General features: G+C 39.7%; 2 non-coding genes across 2 annotated transcripts; one reads left to right on the forward strand and one right to left on the reverse strand.

The window, feature by feature from the left end:
- The first annotated feature begins 1,276 nt into the window (after positions 1–1,276).
- On the forward strand, positions 1,277–1,381 carry LOC145565722 (small nucleolar RNA R71). Its single transcript, XR_014095102.1, has one exon. It is a non-coding gene; the product is annotated as a small nucleolar RNA R71 (small nucleolar RNA).
- Positions 1,382–14,727: 13,346 nt separating this feature from the next.
- On the reverse strand, positions 14,728–14,833 carry LOC145565703 (small nucleolar RNA R71). The gene has a single exon (XR_014095084.1). It is a non-coding gene; the product is annotated as a small nucleolar RNA R71 (small nucleolar RNA).
- Positions 14,834–21,113: the final 6,280 nt, after the last annotated feature.

Below are 21,113 nucleotides of genomic sequence, written 5' to 3' on the forward strand. Positions count from 1 at the left end.
AGTCATTCTTTCTCTTTGGCATCTTGTGTTGAACGAGTGCATTAACTTGATGAGGGAGGGTAATGAGCTCATCATTGAGCTTCCTCTTGTTGGTTAAGATGTCTTTGAGAAATTTGGAGTAGGAAGGCATTTGGGTAACAACCTTGATGAAAGGGAGACTTATGTGCAAGTTCTTCATTACACTAAGGAATTTTGCGAATTTATCATTCAACTTTCTCTCCGCAAGCCTCCCGGGAAAAGGAACCGGCTCATCTAGATTCCTAGTCTCACTAGGACTTGAGGTTGTTTTCTCATCATGGTGCTTCCACTTCTCTACATTCTCTTCTTTTCTTAACACCTTTGTCTTCTTCAACTCTCTTCTCCGCCCTCACACTTTCTTCTTCCCCATCTTTAGGCCCTTCATAGGATGTGCCCGATCTTAATGTAATTGCCTTGCAAGAATCGGGTTTCAAGTTATGAGAGGGGTTAGGTTGTGGTTGCTCGGGTAAAGTAGAAGGTGAGTTGAAAGATACTCTCTCGGCCAATTGGGCTAATTGTGAATCAACCATCTTGTTATGAGCTTTGACCTCTTGCATTTGTTGATTCATGGCTTGAAGTTGTTGAAGAATTTGGGTTTGTGTGGAATCGGATTGAGATGCTTAATCTTGACTCCTTTGAGACCCTTTATTTTGATTGTTGCGTTGGTTTTGGTTGTTGTATTGGTTGTTTCTTGGGTAGTTACTCCTTGGGTTTTGGTTTTGAGGTGGAGGTGGGTTTTGATATTGAGGGTTGGAATTGTATGATGGTTGAGCTTGTTGCCCCCATTGTTGACGTTGAGGTGCAAATCCGGGTGGTGGTTGCCTTCAAGCTACTCCTCCACCACTTCCCCTAAATCCATCTTGCCTTGTGTTGTAAGCCGCAACATGTTCGGGGCTCAAGCCTCCACAATAAGATGTATCATGGTTTGTACCACCACAATTTTGACATGAGAAAGAATTGACTTGAGAGGAGCTTGCCCCACTATTAACACTTGTGTTCAACTTTGCAAGCCCCTTGGTCAAAAGCTCTATTTGATGTTGCAATTGATCAACCTTCTCTAATTCACACATCCTACTTTTCTTCGGTACATTCCTCCATCTACCACCCCAAGAGTAGTTCTTCGCCACTTCTTCGATCGTTGCCTCAACTTGGTTTTGGGGGATCTTGATCAATTGTCCACCTGCCCCCGCATCCAAGTTAGCTCTAGACATGGGCTCCAATCCATCATAGAAGAATCGCATGAGCAAGCTTTGATTGTATTCATGATGAGGACATGCTTATACCAACTCCTTGAACCTTTCACAAGCTTCACTAAGACTCTCATCCGTTTCTTGTTCAAACAAAGCAATCTTCCTTCTCATCTCGGCGGTCTTTTCCTCGAAAATGAACCTCTTTAAGAATGCCTTGACTATCTCTCTCCATATTAGGAGAGAATTTGGCCTCACTTGCTTGAGCCACTTCTTAGCTCTACCCGAAAGAGATTGGTGAAATAGATGCATTTGGATGTACTCTTGAGAAACTTGATTGGTTTGAATCATGGCACATAGCTCGAGGAATCTATCAAGGTGCTCAATGGGATCTTCACTTGGAGAACCCGAAAATTGCTCCCCTTGTACCATCCTTGTGTATTGGGGATGAATGGTAAAGTTGGTTTCCGTGACGGGAAGCAAGATCCCTCCCGTGAGTTCATAATCCTACGGATTTCAAAACTCACGAAACAAAACTTCATCCTCTTCTCCCGCCATTGTCTCACTTTGAGCACTTGAAGAACAAGAGTCACTCCCACTATCAACAATAGAACCAAGACCTCTTCCCTCTTCTTGGTAAAGCCTACGGACTTGTCTCAATGTTCAGTCAATCTCGTGGTCAATGTTATGTGTGGGTGGACCTTAAGATCTCCTAAGCATCCACCAAAGCTAAGCAAACAATTAGCAATGACAAGTAGGATAAAACAAGCAAAACAAAAAGAAAAGCAAATAAAATGACTCTAACAATAGCAAAAATACATGCAAAACAAGCCGATTCCCCGGCAAAGGCGCCAAAATTTGATCCAGGTGGAGTAGGTCGTTGAATCTACTACCCTAATCAAATTAATTATTTATAAACCTAGACTATTCACTAAAATAGTTAGCGGTAAGTATAGGGTCGAACCACGAGGAAGCACTCAAATTAAACATCAAATCGGCTAATAAAAGAGTATATGGGAGAATATTTTTGTTGGTTTTCTTTGATTAAGTGAACTAAAGCAATAAAGAAAGGAATATAAAAAGGATTAAACCAAAGATAAACAACGCTAGGGGTATGGGGGTGTCAAACATGATCAAACAAAGATTGACAATGATGATTATCATGAAGAACATGCCATAGAATGCTAAGTTCTACTCAAACAACTCACTTTCATGCAATTGCTTAAACAAATCAATGAATTAAGTCTTGTCCTAATTGAGATCACTTTCATGCATCCAATTAGACACTAACCATGGCAAGAGATTAAGAGTGCACATTACATAAAACTTTACTTAAATAATTCATTTTCATGCGATCATTAAAGTAAAGGTGATCTTAATCTAATCCAAATCATTCTCATGCATATAGATTAGGGAACATCAAATAGTGTGCTACTAATAATATCAAGCTATCAAAAGTCATATCTTTCATCAATTTATGGCGTGAGTTCAATCAAATCATCAGTAATCACCAATATTAACAGATGTTTTCCACCCCCTTCCCCTAGCTAACAACTTAGCCTAGGAAAGAGAAACTAACTATCATAACAAAACTAAACAAGGATTCAATAAGCACAAAACTAAACATGATTGAAAACAAATAAAAACAATACCAACAAGTTCAACTAAAGAGATAGATGAAAATAAGCAATAACAAAGCAAATAAACCAAGCTAAAAGAAAGGATTGGAGATTACTAAAGAGGAACTTGATTAAAGATGAAAACTTGGAACTTTTGCCTTTTAATTGAAATAAACATTATCAAATGTTGAATACAATGAAGAAACTTGAAGAATAAGCCACTTTCTCTCTCTAAAATACTAAGTCAAATGTTGATTGAAAATAGGATCCTTACAAAATTCAATAAGAAGGCTATTTATATGCATCTAAAAGTCGGAAATAAAACACTAAGGAGAGGCCTCTAGCCAGCTGTTGTGCCCTCTCCAGGCAGGGTACGGCTTTGAACTGCCCAGAAGGCCGCATCCGCGGCCTATAGTGCCGCGCCCGCGGGTCGAAGGAGGAGAGGCCTCTCCAGCTTAGGAGAGGTCGCAGCCTAGGAGCAAGGGGAAAGTCAGCCTCGAAATGCCGCGCCCGCGGCCTGTGGTGCCGCGCCCACGAGGAAGGGAGGAGAGACCTCTTCCAAGGCGCGGCTAGGCATCTACTGAAAATTCTGTCCAAGTGCACAGCAGCACCTCTCGCCTGCGATCCTTGGTTCCACGCCCGCGGCTCCCTGAGTTGCTTCCACCTTCTCCTTGAGCATCTCTTTCCCCTCCATAGCTCAATATGCATCTATAGGCTTCTCTAAAAGGGTCAAACATTTACAAAACAACAAAGAAAAAGTAAGAGAAACATAATAAAAGGGAGAAAAGGAGGGGAAACACGAGAAAGGACAAAGCATCACAAAAACAAAGATGAAACGCTTTAAAAGGATCAAACAAGTTCAAATGAGGGTAATTCTTAGAGAAAAAGGATAAAAGAGTGGCATAAATGCCACTCATCATTCACCCATCTGGGAAAATTATGCGGTTGCCTTAGGATTTACCCTCTATAAATATAATCTTTTAAGATAATCTGAGAGAATCTTTGACTTTTCACAAAAGAACTTTCCATCTGTTGTTTACTTTCAATCCATCTGACACAGCCGGCTCAAGCAATTTTCAACATTACCTTAATAAGGTAACCGTCTGCTCTTTCTCTCTCTTTATATTTTTCTTTTCCGTCTGTGTTTGTTTTTCCTCTTTATAAATGGTTTCACAAACACACACGACACGACCTAGGATAGCTGTCAGCTGGTCACCTAGGACGGCTGAATCTAGGACTAGGGGTGCCGCCTGCCCTATTCTGTACTCGTCCCCAAATCCAATCGTCTCTGTGTCTGTGCAGGACACTATGGCCAGAACTAAGAGGACAACTCAAGCGTCAAGTGATGAATAGGACGAGAATCCTATTAGGGTGCCTAGGAACGAAATCTCCTACTATTTTTTTGGGATCCCAAGCACGCCAAATGACTCTATTTTGGATGAGTTAGAGAATGAATCTGATAAGGGGTCATCCGGCTTCGAACAGGGGTCATCCCAAACGGATGCTACCTCAGGCGGCTCTAAGGGTGAAGAGAGGTCGCTTGAGGTTAAAGAGGAAGAATCTAAGGGAGAAGCCACCTCTACCGAGAGAGGCCAGGGGGAGACTTCTGCACCCTATACTTTACCCATATCTCCGCTGCAACTCAAACACTCATGCGGAAACACTTAGAGAACATCCGAGACACCTATGTGATGCGCGCCGGCTATAGAATCAATGTCCCAACTCTTGACGACATAGTCATCTGGCCGTTTGACCAGAGCTATGGGGACTCTAGCTTTGGTTGTTATATGGCCGCAATACAGGCGGGCCTTCGGTTTCCCTTGGATCTAACCGTCGAAAGGATCCTTGATGGGTACCGTCTGGGGGTATGGCAACTAGCCCCCAATTCTTGGGTTAACATTTTAGGCTATGTGGTCGCCTGTAGGATGTAGGGAGTGGAACCTTTCTTTGAGGCATTCGCCTCTATTTATTACTTGAGTAAAGCTCCCAAGTCGGCCGGACCCGGCTGGTATACTTTGACTTGTAACAAAGGTTACATGATGACTTTGGGAAAGGGTCTAAGTGGAAATATTGGAGAAATAAATTTTACATCATCTCCTCCCCGGACACCACCCGGAATAAGAAATTGAACTCTTGAAACCAGAATCCCTATCTCCTTAGCCAAAAAGTAATTCTCCCGCCTGTATTTGACGAAGGCTGGGATCAGATTTTGACACCTGGATTGTTTAAGGTTGACGTTAAAACTGTACAGGGGGGTCTGAGAGGGAGAGGGTCCCAAATAGTTATATCCCTAGGTTTGAATGGCTTAGGGATCCCTTTTTCTTGTTTGTTTTGCTAACCACCCAATCGGTTTTTTCGCAGAAATGTCACATCTTGACCCCAACAAGAAGCCTAGAAACTCAGCCGCCGCATACCGTCAAATGGCAAAAAAGCCAGATCTTAAAAAAAGATCAGCTGGAGCATGTAAGCTCTTATACATTCGTCAATTTGCCCTGGACTTATTAATTACACACTTTTTGCTAAGTATTGTTGTTTTTTTTTTCTCAGGAAGGATCCGTTAAGCTTTCAGTTTTGCCGGCTATGGACCAGAGGCCCCCCAAGAGGCCTTCTTCTTGAGAGAGGCAGACGCCCCAAAAGCAAAGGAAGAAGATTGCTCACAAAACTTCTACGAGGAAATCTGGCTCCCACCCCCCAACAGGCAGTAAGTCGCTTGCTTCCATGGTTGCGCTGAAGCAAGCGGAAGAACCCAAGTCCTCAAAGGACATGCCTCCTATTGGTGCTGCCGACTCTCCAGGCGGTCTTTCCAACAGGCGGAAAAACAAGAGCATCCAGGATTTGGTTGTGATTCCAAGTACCACTGCCTTTGACCCTTTGCCTTACCCTTGTAGGGTTAAGACTTATAGCCAGTTGCCGACCAGTTCTGAAGCCAGTCGGTCTATCTGTCGGATCTATGCCAACCTCTCACAAAATGTTACATGTGTAGATGCTCCTCAAACGCCGGATGTGTGGCAGATAGCCAAGGACATGCTCAAGGGCGTCTCTGCTGAACAGCGTGACTCCATTAGAAGAGTCGGCTCCCTCAACTTCGACGCCATTCTGGCAAATCTGGCCGAGGTAACTTTCTCTTAAGTTAGATTATTTTTCAAATTCTAACTTAGTAGGTCATGCTGAGAGTGAATGGTCTTAAAAAACCATTCAACGATAAGTAGAAAGAGGTAAGGGCTGCCAACCAAAGGGTCGCTTCCAATCTTGACAAAGTGATGTATGATGTAAATAAGACTGAGTTACTGACTCCAGATATCCTGTATTCGCAAGCGGCTGCAAATTTGCAAGTCAAGAAAGATTTGGAGGCGGCCTAGAAGAAGGTGACTGAGCTGAAGGCTGAGCTAAAGACGGCCAAGACTGAGCTTGGTAAGCTACAAGATGTTGGCAGGGACACAGACAGTCTCAAGAGCTAAAATGAGAACTTGCAGGAGAAGCTTGCCAACCAGGAAAAGTAACTCATGTCCAAGTGGGCTGCCCGGGCTCAAGAGGAGAAGCAGCTGCTCATAGAGGAGAATGAGGCCGACTGCGTCACTCGGATGAAGATGGTGTGGAAGTCTCTTCTCCCTAAGGACGATTACTCCGTCTGGGAGTATCGTTATGAGCAGGCCATAGATGAACTTGATGGGCAGGCAGATCTAAAGGCCGAGGGCAATAGGGTGGAGGTCCAAGATGAGGACGAGGGGGACGAGGATGACGAGCATAATGAACAACATCCGGCCAACGAAGAAGATGTGGCGGATGAGAATGAAGCTGAGTCCTCTCCCAAAGCTTATTAATTTTAAGTTTTTCTGCGGCTGGATGGCCATTTCAATTACATATCCGGCCTGCGTGCCGAGTATTTCTTATGTTTTACCGACTGGGGAGTTGGGTTATCAAACAATTTGCATGTTTCCCCCGAATGACTGAATGAGTTCATTGAGGATGCTTCATGGGAGAAAGATGAGTTTGAAATGAGTTTGCATCCATTCATGCATGGTTTTGAGACTTTAGGCTTTAAGGATGTTAAGGGAGTTGTTGTTCATTATTGTGATGGAGAGGATTGTGTAGTTTCTCTTGGAAGTTGGATGTTTGAGGGAGATGGAGATCATGAGTGTTCTTCTTTTGAGGATTTTATGATTGATTTTCATGCTCTTATTGGTGATTTGAGGCATGGTGGTGAAAAAGAGTTCATTTGTGAGACCATAGCCCCTATTCCCTCTTCTCATGTCCCTTTTTCAAGGAAATTTAACAATATCCCTTATATTCCTATGTCCCTCAGTTCCTTTGTTAATGAGCCTATTGGGGACCCCCTTGTCTATGATGATTTTCATGTCCCTCATTCGTCTTCTATTGAGAAAAAGGGTGATTTTGCCATATAAAAACATTTTGAGGAGAGTTTGCCTTCTTCTTCTTCCTCTTCTTCTTTTTCTTCTTCTTATTTTGTTGAATTTGTTTTTAATTCTTCTTCCTTTTCTTGGCATCTCTCTCCTCATTTGCATGCACTATCCTTGTTGCACGTCCTCTTCCCCTCATTTGCCTACTTGTTATCTTTTGAAATGTGTAGTAGTGCATTTGACAAGCTCTTGCGTTCGTTGCAATATTATTTACTAAAGCGGTCAAGCTTGGACCTTAAGCAAGCCTTTCTCAGGAAGTAACCTGTGTTTTATTGATTTCATTTTCTTTTCTTTTTAGAATATATTTTCTTTCCTAGAAATGTTTGTGTTCCTTTTTCTAGGTACATGACTTAATATACTTTGGTGCTTTGGTTTGGATCAAGAATCAAGGAAGTTTGACTCCTCTTTCCTAGCATGTGGCATACAAGGCATAGTTTTAGAGGAAATTGGCTTTGAAAGGTTCAATTGGATCATTTGTGGGTATTTACACCCACCTAACATCCGATAATATCTTTCCTTGCTATTTCTCTAATGGTTGGTGACTTGTTGGACATGTGTTGGTTTGTTGGATTGATCTCTTTGTTTTCCCCTCCCATTGATTCTATGATTTATGATTTGAGCATATTGTCTCATTCAAGCTTGGGGGAGGGTATTCTATCATGTTTGGTGGGATGTTGATTTATATATGCCATGCACATTTGTATATGCATTTCCATGTTCTTTATTTTTAAAAAACTCCAAAAAGATTTTTGTTTCTATCAAGGCAAATTTGCAATGTATTTTATTTTGTTCTTGCTTTGGACATAACACTATGAACTGGTATAGTTGAATGCTTATCTTCTTAAATGGTAATGATATGCACGGTTTGAAAATATGTTTGGTTGATTTTAGGATAGAGTATGCTAAGGTAGTGAGTTTAGAACTTTTGGGACCTTGAAGCCGGATTCTAATTGTTTGTGGTAAGAAGGTGTTGCTCCCTTTGGTGGATTTGAAACTAATAGTGAGTTATTGCTACAACCATGTGAAGTTTCATTCTTTTCTAGCCTTCTCCATATTTTGTATGAGCGGCACATGGATCCTTCACTATTGCATGCTTTATCTAGAACTTGACTCTTATCTCCTGAGATCGTGACCGAACCATTTAGGAAGGATAAAGGCATCTTTTCGGGTTGATAATTTTTCCTTTTCTAGGATAGATTTCATTTCTTTATTTTGGGTTTACATTTGCCTACTTGCTAACCATTTGAGCCATAAACCTTCTTTTCAAGCCATATCTTTAGCTTTTGTGCCTTTTGTTTCATTCTTGTTTCCATTCTTGGTTTTTGTGAAGCAATTGATCATTATTGTTGGAGATTATGGTGTATGAGTTTGATTATTGGTTCTTATATTGTTAGCAACTTTGTTTTGTGTATAATTTGTGAATAATGGCAATTGCCAAGTTGAAAAAGCCGTCCATAATTAAAAAAAGGCAAGGACAATGCAATAAAGTGAAAAATAGAAAAATGAAAAAATTGAGAAAAAGCAAAAGTGAAAAAATGTGAAAAATGAAAAGTCCAAAAATATTTTAATGTAAGTTTATTTCTCCCTATTTAGAGCACTGAGAACAATGCTCCATTTTAGTTTGGGGAGAAGCGTTCTTACGCTTTTTGTATATATGTTTGTGATTTTGCCTTTGAATAAGCTTGGGGGTGTTGGTGTTTTTGTTTGGTGATTGCTTGATTATGGTGTTGAGGATTGATCACCCTTTGCTTCACAATTTAGGTATACCACCAAATTTCAAAATTTTAGCCTACCTTCACCCTTTTCGCCTTACATTACAACCCTTTCCAAGACATTTTGACATTTTTGGTTGAGTCACAAGTCATTGGAGGGAGATGTGAGTCAAGCCTATGGAGTGGTGTGCATAGTTAAGATGTCGAGTAGCACTACAATCTCTTCTTTTTCGGTTCCTTTAAGGAATCATTGAGATGCTCACTAGAGGTGGATTTGAAACTAGTTGGGAGAACGCGGTAAGATTATTTGGGATGAAGGTGAATTGTGTCTTATCAGTTCTCTATGCTTAGCATATTTTATGTTTCAATCAACCTTGGATATCTTGAAACGTGCACTTCCTTATTTGTTTAGAAAGAATTGCATCCATTTGTGCTTGTTCATTTACAAAAGTCCATTCAGGAACATTTGTTTTCTTTTCTTATCTTTTAATTTCTTTTTCATGCTTTGCCTTGTTTGCTTGGTTTGAGAGAGTTGTGGGTTAACCTCTTAGGAGACCCTCACGAGATCTCACTCGTCCTCATTGGCGACTTTGGGGTTTTAAGGGCTTGTTGTAGCTAAAAACAACTGTGATTCCTACGAAAGTGAGTTAGTGTATATTCTTGTCTCATCTCTTTTTCTTTTGTTTGTTTGAATAAGATCATTATTTTTCCCTTACTTGTTTTGATTTTACTCGAGGACGAGCAAAAGTTAAGCTTGGGGGTACTTGATGAGTGCCATTTATGGCACTCATTTGATGAGTATTTAGGTTGTTTTTACCTTCTTTTCATAGCTTTCTTTCTTAATAAATGCTTAGTTTTATACATTTTCTCTTTATTTTACCTTTTCTCCCTTATTTTGTGCTTTTATGGTTTTTCTAGTTTTTTCTTCTTTATTTGCTCTCTTTTTGTGGTTGTAGGTATTGTACGAGGTTCGGGTTTTGATATTGGTGGCCATGTAAGTTAGAAGATGCATTTGGATTAAACTTCTAGCATTAGGAAAGCTCATGATGCAAGGAAGTGGATGCTCCAAGTTCTAGCTCCTGCGCTCTCAATTCGCGCTCTCATGAAAGATGGTGTTGAACCCACCATAAAGACCCTTGAAAACTGCCACCCCAAATGTTCATTGAGTGGAGCTCACGAAAACCCATTTGCGAGCGCACGAGGCATCGAAAAAGTCGAAGAAACCTAGAAAAGCGCGGGCGCAGACCACACGCGCTGGCGCGCAGCCCCATTGCGTGGGTGCGCACCCCTGCCCGCGCAGGCGCTCTTCCCTGTATCCGGCTTGGCTCAATTTCGTTTTCGCCCCTCTTATAAATGCCTATTTTTAACCCGATTTTTGTATGAAGTTTGAGACATAATTTTGATCATAATTTTGGCTTAGTTAAGAGTTTCTCTCTCTATTTTTAGGGTTAGTTTTAGGAGTAGATTTAGAGAGAAAAAGTGAGAGATTTCACTGGGGATTTTAGAGATTGAAGATCCAAGGTGACAATTGTATTGAAGATCTCCATAATCAATCATAAGGATTTCTAACTCTATCTCATCTTATTGCTTTGTTTAATTTCATGTTTGTTTGATTTGTTTTTGATGTTTGATTCTTGATTAGTGTAATTGTTCTCCATATTTTGTTGATTTTTTATTTCTTTAGTTGCTTGTTGATTAGATGATGATTCTTGAGTAGTTGTTTGGCTAGGGATTGGGTGAAACTTCTATGATTGATTGATTGTGATTAATTTGGGAATTGTGTTGATTGATTGTTGAGATTAAAGTGATTAATGTAAGTTTGCATGTGTGTAATTTGATTAGGCCTTGAGAATTATGCTAGATTGCGTTGTGTTTCTAATGATAAGATCGATCCATTGATTTAGGATTTGCAATTATCGATTGGTTGGGATTGTGATTTTCCTAGTTTGTTATTCGTAGAGACCACTAGCTTAACGATTAGGAGATAGCTCTTATAATTAGTCTTCACAACCTTTGATTAGCATGTTTTTCCTAAGTTGTTGCAATTGTCATGATTACTTGTTGATCCCCATTCCCTAGTGTTTTATTTGTTTGCTTCTTCGTTTGGTAGTTTGATAGTGTTACCTTCTTTATTTCCAACTTTGACCTAGCTTAGGTGCGCAATTGAAATCACTTGAACATAACCATTCCTTTGGGTTCGACCCTTGACTTACCTCTATACTTGTATTTAAGTTTGTTAAGTGCTTATAAATTTTGTTTGTCTTAGGGAGGATTAGTCAACGACCAAGTTTTCACCACGTCAAGATTTTCAACGGTTTGCCTCAGTTACATTTGGAAGTTCTTGATTATTGTTTGCTGAAGGATGAATCAATGCATAAGAAGCTAAGTGTCATTTTCTATGATTATTATTTTTTTCCCCTTTATTTTCCTTTTATTTTTTTAAATGTTGATCTTATTTTTTATCGTTGCAGTGAGAATCTTATGACTTCCGGAATGAATTTTCTAGTTCTAAGAGAAGATATGGTGTCCCTTGCTGCTCAACTTAGGATTCGATGGTGCATTATTGATTGCTTTTCTTTGTATTTGAATGAGAGAGCCTGTTTTGAGTCTTCTGGTCCTCGAAGATTCTACTTTGGTGTGAGGCAAAGTGTAAGTAACTTGATATTTTTATATTTAAACACATTAACTTTATATTTGTATTTAAACAAGATCTTATACTTTAATAGTTTGCATTATTGTATGTTTGTGAACACATTGGGCAAGGTAACATTTCAAGTGCTGTTAAGGATTTGCACGATCTATGGGAAGGGTGGGTCAGCTACGAGGATCATGAATGTGGTATAATGGATGCTGAACTGGTATGCTTCATGCTAAACTAATATAATACCCTTAAAAGAGTTATGTATGTGAAATGCTTTTTCTGAATCACTTTTAATTTTTCTATTTCAGATCTACATTTCTATTCTTATTAAGAATCACTACGTTTTGTTTGTTCTTGATCATTCAAAAGAGTTGATGTATTACCTTGTCAATATTATTTGGCGTGATTCTAGTCTTAACTACTTTAAAGATTTGTCTGCTCAAGTGGTACGTTTCTGGCTAAAAGGGTAACTTTTTGTAGTTAAAAGGGTCACTTTTTGCAGTTAAAAGGGTTACTTTTTTACTTTAGAGTTTAACCTTTTTTTTTTTTTGTATTCAATGTATTCTAAACTTTTATATTTTTTTATCTGTGTGATCAATTGGGTGCTTTTCTTGGCAAAAGAAATCATCCAAAGAGTGCTCAGATACCTTCTTATCGCTTTGAAATTGTTGAGTTGGAATGGAGAAAGGATAAGATTGACAACTACTGTGGGGTCTTTGTCATGTATCACATGCTCCATTTTGTTGGTGAATCATTCAAATTAAATGAACTCAAAACAGTAATTATTCATCTATATGTCTTTTGTTTTTCCCTTTTTGATGTTATATTAATTTAATTGATAAGTTTTTTTTTCTTTGTTGTGAGGTTGCTGGAAGAAAATTTCTGCGTGGACAGATCTCTACCACACTTGTATTGTGCGATATGAATGAATCTAGAGCAGATGTCTTGTCAAAATTAGCCAAGTTCAATGAGAGGAAGTGATGAGTGTCATTTATGGCACTCATTTTATCCCTTTTAGGGTGAATTTCATTCTCTTTTGTAGCCCTTTTTATTCCTTTTTCCTTAATTTTTCTCTTTATTTCTTTAGTTTGCATTTTCCTTAGTAGATTTTCTATTTTCATGTATTTCTTGGTTTATTTCGCCTTTTTCCCCTTTATTTGTTTGTTTTCTTTTATTTTCAGGAGAAGATCGTTCCCGAGGTCTCTTCCTAGGTTTTTCATTGATTGGGATGCTTAGTGTCTTCCATTTGAAGCCCAAGATTAGAGATGTGCAAGTTCCAAGCTTCCTTAGGCCGTGCATTCATGCCGTGGGGGCACCAATTCTGGTGTTGAACCCACTATTAGGGCGCTTAGAATCTGCCATGCTCCATGTTCATCAAGCACACCAAGTGGAGCGCACGAGGAGCGTCAAGATGAAGGGGAAGAGAGCTGTCCTGCTCCCAGGAGCGGACGCGCATGATAATGGCGCGCAGCGCCTGCTGCTCCCCCTGTTCTGTACTCTTTTCCTCGCGGCCGCACATTTTTAAAGTAAAGGTCGTGCCTGTATGGGTTCTTTTGGGACGACTAACTACTTTCTCCTTCGTTAGTTATTCTATTTTATAGTTTTCTCTTCATTTTTTAGAGGAGGGAGGAATTAGAGAGTTTAGAATTAGAATTAGGTTTGATTTTCTTAGAGAGAGAAACTCTAGATTTTAGATTTTGTAAAGAGAGAAACTTGAAGATTGATGGTTGATGATTGATGATAGTTGCAATTGGTTTGATTTCAAGTACATTTCCTTTGATTTGATCAAGTTTGTAAGAACCTTCTTTACTTTGATTCAATCTTTAGCTTTTGATTTCAATTGTTTTGTTGATTGTTCAAGTTTATTGATTGTTTGATTGAATTGGTTTGATTGGAATGATGTTGATGAATTTGATAAATTGTATAGCTTTGTTCTTGATTTCGTTAATGGAGTGTGAGTAGTTTGCTTGTTAGGGATGTGGTGAAGCATGTATTACAGATGGATCATTAGCTAATTGGGGGGGTTTTTATTGATTTAGCATTGTGATTAAATTGGTTGATTGATTTTGTGCATGTGTATGGATTGGAGGGAGTGATCAACCTTGTTCTTCATGCTAGATTGCATTGTGTGTCTACATTGATATGGACCATTGATTTGTAGCTCACATTTATAGATTGAGCTTGGTTTGTGACGTTCCTAGTTAGAGTCTTTCGTAGTTGGCGCTAGTTAGACCTCTAGGAGATAGCTTGTCGAGCTCTTTTGATTGCATTGTCTATCTTCCCTCGCATTACTCGAATTAATCAATCTCCAACCCGATTAGTTGTGTGTTCATTGCAATACATGTGGATCCTAAATCCCTAGTGTTTGATATATTGATTTACTTTGTGATTTACTTTGTTTGTTTAGTTGAATTAGATAACCTACACTACCTCTTACGTTTCGAAATAGCTTGACTTTGGCTGTAGCAAACTTCCCCCCATTCCTAGTGGTTCGACCCGAACTTGCCCTATTACTAGGTGTAGGTTTGGTTACAAATTTAGCTTGATTGGAGAAATTTTTGTTTTAACGACCTAGAATCCACCTCTCATCAAAATGGCGCCGTTGCCAGGGAATGGCGTAGTTGTTTGCTACTGTTGTTGAGTCTATTTCATTTTATCTCAAAAATACAAAAAGATTTTTCTTTTTTAGGCTACATTTGTAGCCGTGCTACTAATATTTTCCTTTGAGATTGTTTGTGCAAAAGAACATGGGAGAAGTCCCAAGGGTGATATTGAAGGAGTTAGGAACTCATGGTGCATATAAGTATGAGAGCGGTATTGCTCCATCTTTAATTCCAGAAAGGGACTTTAAAATCAAGCCGGCAATGATAACTTTGATTAAAAGGCGACAATATAGTGGTGGAACAAATGAAAATCCCCTCAATCATCTTAAGGAATTCGAGAAATATTGCAACACAATTAAGGTGAGCGGGGTCGCACAAGAATTCATAAGGCTCAAGCTATTTCCTTTCCCTCTAATTGGAAGAGCTCAAGAGTGGCTAGACAAGGAAGTGAAGCCTAATTCCTTGAGAACTTGGGATGAAGTCACTAAAGAATTTCTTTCCCTTTTCTTCCCTCGAAAGAAAACGGCGGAGGCTAGAGCTTTGATTCAAAATTTCAAGCAAAGGACTAGTGAAAGCCTCTATGAAGCATGGGAGAGGTATAAGGAATATCAAAGAGAGTGTCCTCACCATGGAATCCCCACTTACCAAATCATTCAAATCTTTTATGGTGGTTTGAGTCCTCAAGGGAGGTCAAGTCTTGATGTCGGAGCCGGAGGCCCAATAATGAACAAGACCGAGGAAGAAGTTGTTGATATTATTGAGGATGTAGTGAGACACTACATGGATTGGCAAGAGGGTGAGAAAGAGCCGACACACAAGAGTAGCACCACGGGATGCTCGATTGATCAACTCAATGTTATCAACAATTTTTCCACGCAAATTTCGGACTTAGGGAAAGAGGTGGTATCTATCAAGGTTAAGCTCGAGAGTGCAACTTCACAAGCACCGATTCTTCCCTCCCAAATTAAGGGGAGAGGTACATCTCCTTACCCTAACACTTTTCCCTCTTCTTGTTATATGATTAGTGAATGTTTGTTTTGTGATTTATGTGGAATGAATGATCATTATGCTTCTTTTTACCCCAATGTTTCTTGTGATAGAAATGATGAATATGATGGAAATAAGAGTGAGCATGTGAATTATGTTGCAAATAATGATTTTGGACCTAGGTTTGATGTTCAAAGGAATGTTGGGAATAGGAATTATCACAACCACGGGAACTATGATAATTATAACCAAAATAGTTGTTATGGGAACCAAAAAACCTAAGGGTTTCGTGGTAACTATAACAATCATGGTTATAATGGTCAAAATCATGTCCAAAATCAAGGTAGGGGTAATTGGAGTAATCAAAGTAGGGGGAATTTTCAAAACAATGTTCAAAGAGGTACCCCACTCGGATTTACTCTAAAGACCCAAGGCCAAAGTGATAGTTTCTATGATCAACCATCTTCATCTAGGATTTGGTTAGAGGATGTCATTGAGAACCAAACCAAGGTGTTGAATACTTATATAACCCTTAGTAATGAGAAGATTAATGACATGATGACTTATAGTAAGGGGTTGGAGAACTATTTCTCAATTGGCTAATATGTTGAAAGAGTTTGCAAATCTTTCTTCTTTGACTTCACAAGGCTTAGATCCTAAGAGTTCTATGAATGCAATTGTAACTAGGAGTGGTAGGATTCTTGAGAGTGGAGTTTCTAAGAAGAGTGATGCTAAGGAAAGTCCTAGCGAGAATCCGATTGAGAATGAGGGAGATGAGAGTCCTTTGGTTGAGAAAGTTGATAAGGAACAAGTTGAGAAAGTGAAAGAGAAAGTGAGAGAAGTTATCAAGCCTAAGCTCCCATACCCCCAAAAGTTTAATAGGCACAAATTAGATGAACAATTTGGTAAATTCATAGAGATGCTTAGGAAACTTCATCTTACCCTCCCATTTACCGATATCATTGACCAAATGTCGAATTATGCAAAATTCCTTAAGGAAATCTTGAGTGGGAGGAGAACTTGTGATATGGCGGAAACGGTTAGTTTGATCGAGAATTGTAATGCCATCATAATGAACAAGATGTCGCCTAAGCTGAAGGATCCCGGGAATTTTTCTATCCCTTGTGCTATTAACAAGACACAAATTGATAATGCGTTGTGTGACTTAGGAGCTAGTGTTAGCCTTATGCCATACTCGGTCTATCAAAGACTTGAGGTAGGAGAACCTTCACCTACCAACATTACCTTACAATTAGCCGGTAGGTCCATTAAAATCCCAAAAGGTAAGGTAAAGGATGTTCCCTTGAGGGTAGGGAATTTTGCGTGTTGTGCTTGATATGGACGAAGATTCCAATATCCCCATCATTCTTGGTAGACCCTTCCTTGCAACATCGGGAGCTTTGATTGATGTCAAGAATGCTAAAATTTCTCTCAAGGTGGGGGAAGAAGAGATTGAGTTTGATTTGAATGAGAGTATGTAATACCCTTCTTCTTCATTAAAGAATTGTATGAGAATCAAAATTTTAGATGACATTGTGAATTCCATGCATGAGCACTTGCTCGCCTCTAATGATCCTCTTGAGTGTGTTTTGTTGAACAAAGAAAAGATAGGTGACCATGGCAAGGAAATGGCTTTCATTGAAAGAGTCATTGATGAAAGCTTGGAAGGAAGTGATGAGCAAATGTGCATGAAGATCTCAAGCCAAGAAGCTTTGTAAGCGGCCTCAACCAAAGAAGGTAAAGGTGTTCCCACGGTAGAGCTCAAACTTCTACCATCACATCTTAAGTATGAGTTTTTAGGCCTAAATTTTACTTATCCCGTGATTGTTAGTGCATCTTTGAGCAAGAGCCAAGCCCAAGAGTTATGTGATGTTTTGAGAAGGCACCAAGGTGCTTTGGGATATACCATTGACGACCTCAAGGGTATAAGCCCCACTTTATGTACACACCACATAACCCTTGAGCAGGGCGCTCTTCCTTCTATTGAGCGACAACGGAAACTACATCCCCAAATGGGGGAGGTAGTGAAGAAAGAGATTACTAAGCTTCTAGATGCGGGAATCATATTCCCCATCTCAAGCTCTAGGTGGGTCTCTCCCGTTCATGTCGTTCCAAAGAAGGGGGCATGACCGTCGTCAAGAATGAAAAAGGTGAGCTTATCCCGACGAGGACGGTCACGAGTTGGCGAATGTGTATAGACTATAGACGTCTAAACACATCCACCAAGAAAGATCACTTTCCCCTTCCTTTCATTGATCAAGTGATAGAAAGACTAACAAGGCACAAGTATTATTGTTTTCTTGATGGTTACTCGGGGTTTTTCCAAATCCCTATCCACCCCGATGACCAAGAGAAGACTACTTTTACTTGCCCATATGGTACATTTGCTTATAGGAGAATGCCATTCGGACTTTGTAATGCTCCCGCAACATTTCAACGATGTATAATGAGTATCTTTGGGGATATGTTGGAGGAGGAGATGGAAGTGTTTATGGATGACTTCTCCATAGGCGGAGTTTCTTTTGAGGCATGCTTTGAAAATCTTGAGAAATGTTTGGCTAGGTGTGAGGAGGTGAATTTGGTATTGAATTGGGAGACGCGTCACTTTATGGTTGAGGAAGGCATGGTCCTTGATCATAAGATTTCTCACAAAGGCATAGAGGTAGACAAGGCAAAAATACAGAATTTATTGAGAAGTTGCTACCTCTGGTTAATGTGAAGGGTGTGAGATCATTCTTAGGACATGCCGGGTTCTGTAGAAGGTTTATCAAAGACTTTTCTCTCATAGCAAAGCTTCTCAATGATCTTCTCCAAAAGGATGTTGAGTTTGTGTTTGATGACAAATGTTTGGAAGCATTCAACAAATTAAAGAAAGATTTGATCTCTACTCCCATTGTCCAAGCCCCTAGGTGGGATTTGCCTTTTGAATTGATGTGTGATGCTAGTGATACGGCCATTGGGGGTGTATTGGGTCAAAGAGTTGATAAGAAGCTTCAGGTCATTTATTACATGTCGAAGACTCTTAATGGTGCTCAAAGAAACTACACAACAACGGAGAAGGAGTTCTTGGCAATTGTTCATTCTTTTGAAAAATTTCGTTGCATTTGTTAGGATCCAAGACAATTGTTTTCACCGATCATGCGGCCCTAAAATATCTATTTGCCAAGAAGGAATCAAAGCCAAGGTTGATCCGTTGGGTGCTTGAGCTTCAAACTTTTGACTTTGAAATTAGAGATAAGAAAGGAGCGAAAAATGTGGTTGCGGATCATTTATCTAGACTAGAGGATTTCCAAGTTCAAGATGATGGGTCTCCTATTGAAGATAGAATGTTGGATGATTCTTTGTATGCTATACATGTGAAGGAACTCCCATGGTTTGCCGATTTGGTTAACTATCTTGCTTGTGGGGAGTTTCCTCCTTCATTTACCAAGAATCGAAGAAAGAAGCTTAAGAGGGAGGCTAGGCATTATGTGTGGGATGAACCAATCTTGTACAAGAGAGGTGTTGATGGTTTGTTGCGTCGATGTGTGCCAAATGAGGAGATACCTAGTGTGTTGAAGATGTGCCACTCGAATCCTAGTGGTGGTCACATGGGTGTTTCTAGGACGGCTTCCAAGGTGCTTCAATGTGGATTATGGTGGCCAAATCTCTTCAAGAATACTTGGGAATTTGTCAAGAGTTGTGACCGGTGCCAAAAAACCGGAAATATTTCAAGGAGAAATGAGATGCCCCAACAACCCATCCTTAAGGTGGAAGTTTTTGATGTATGGGGAATTGATTTCATGGGTCCTTTCCCTTCTTCATATGGGAATCAATATATTCTTGTTGCCGTTGATTATGTGTCGAAATGGGTTGAAGCCATTGCTTCACCAACAAACGATCATAAGGTAGCAATGAAGATGTTCAAGAAGATAATTTTCCCAAGATTCGGCATTCCCAAGGCGGTCATAAGTGATAATGGATCTCATTTTGTACATAGTGCCTTCCACAAAATGTTGAAGAAGCATGGAGTTAATCAATGTTTTGGGCTCCCCTATCATCCTCAAACTAGTGGACAAGTTGAGGTGTCTAATCGTCAAATCAATTTGATTCTGGAGAAGACAATTGCAAGAAATAGGAAAGATTGGTCGGACAAATTTGATGATGCTTTATGGGCATATAGAACGGCCTTTAAGACTCCTATTGGCACCACTCCTTACCGCTTGGTTTATGGGAAGTCTTGTCATCTTCCGGTTGAACTTGAGCATCGTACTCATTGGGCTATTAAGAAAATCAATTTCGATTTGGCAAGTGCGGGTGAGCAACGTTGGCTTGATCTCCATGAATTGGAAGAACTTCGTTTGGATGCATATGATTGTGCAAGCGTGTACAAAACTCGTACCAAAGAGGTGCATGATAAGCTTATTGAGAAGAAGGAGTTCAATGTCGGTGATAAGGTGCTCCTTTACAATTCAAGGATGAGATTATTTCCCGAAAAGTTAATGTCTCGTTGGAGTGGTCCTTTTGTGGTTCAAGAGGTTTTCCCCAATGGTGATATTGAAATCTCTCCTTTGGATTTCTCAAGGTCTTTCAAAGTCAATGGCCATAGACTCAAGCGTTACTATGATGGAGTTTTTGTCAGAGTCATTCATAATATGATCCTCTATGAACCATCTTGAAGGGTGGGGAACGTCGAGCTATTAACGTTAAACAAGTGCTTCTCGGGAGGCAACCCGAATTTCTAACTTTCTTTTCTATTTTCTTTGATTTTATTTTTCCTTTTTAACGCTTTTGATCTAATTGAGTTTCTTTCTTGATTGTGTTTTAGGGTGTTTTTGATTGGATGGAAGTAAGGTTTCCAACAATTTTGGTACCAAATTTGAGGATGAAGTGTTCAATTTGAGTACTTGGAGGCATATGTTAGAATTGAAGCTTGGTGGGTTCATGAAATTGTCGTGTTGAACCCACCATCAAGGTGTTTAGAGACTGCCTAGTCTTGTGTTCATCATTGGCATGTAGCTTGTGCCCACCAATATGCGCATAAGAGGGTTTCGGAGGAGCAAAAGACCCAGGAGGGCGCGGGCGCGCGCGACCATGGCACGGCCGCGCGGCCTGGTGGCGCGGGTGCGCAGCCCCTCGCGCGGGCGGCCCCCTGCTGCCCCCTTTCTTTTAAACGCACCATCTTCTTTTCTCTCTCTTCCTTCATTTTCTTACTTCATTTCTCTTGTTGAGTTCTAGCATCATCATCTTCTTTGCTGCCATTTTATCATCATAATGTCATCATTTTTCACTTCATTTAGTTGATTATTACTCTAAAATCTCCAATTTTACACTTTCCTTGTGATTTCTCTCTCCAAAAGTTGGGATTTTTGGGTATTATTTGATTAGGGTTTTGAGTTTGCAATTTTGGATTGATAGTGTGTGATGGTGCTATTTGTTCCATTTCATTAGAATTTCTCACCAATTCAAGGTATGATTTCTTCATTTCTTTTGGTTTTCTTGATAAATTTTCTACCTTGGTTTTTCATAAGAGATTTGACTTGTTTTGGTACTTGTATTAATGGTGCTTTTATCTTGCTTATTTCTTACCTCCAATATTTGTGTTGATGATGATTATTGATGTATATTTGAACTTGTGATGTTTGATTCTGCTTGAACAACCACTATTTTGGTATCATCATTGTTGTCATGTTGTTGTGTTGTTTGGTAATAATGATGTTCATATTGATGGGTTTTAGATGATTGTTTGAGTGTTGTTGCTCTTGGTGCTCATTTGTAGTTCATAAATTCTTGCTAGCATTATTGTTCAAGTGCATTTTTACACTTGTGGTGTGATAATTTTCTCATTTCCATGATAATGGTTGCCTTGAATTTATTTGCTCTTGATATGCACCATCTTTTCACATCATTTCTTTCATGATTTTGAACCTAGTTCTTGTTTGCTTGTGT

Source organism: Chenopodium album, chromosome 10 (assembly GCF_948465745.1).
Source record: "Chenopodium album chromosome 10, dcCheAlbu1.1, whole genome shotgun sequence".
NCBI lineage: Eukaryota > Viridiplantae > Streptophyta > Magnoliopsida > Caryophyllales > Amaranthaceae > Chenopodium > Chenopodium album.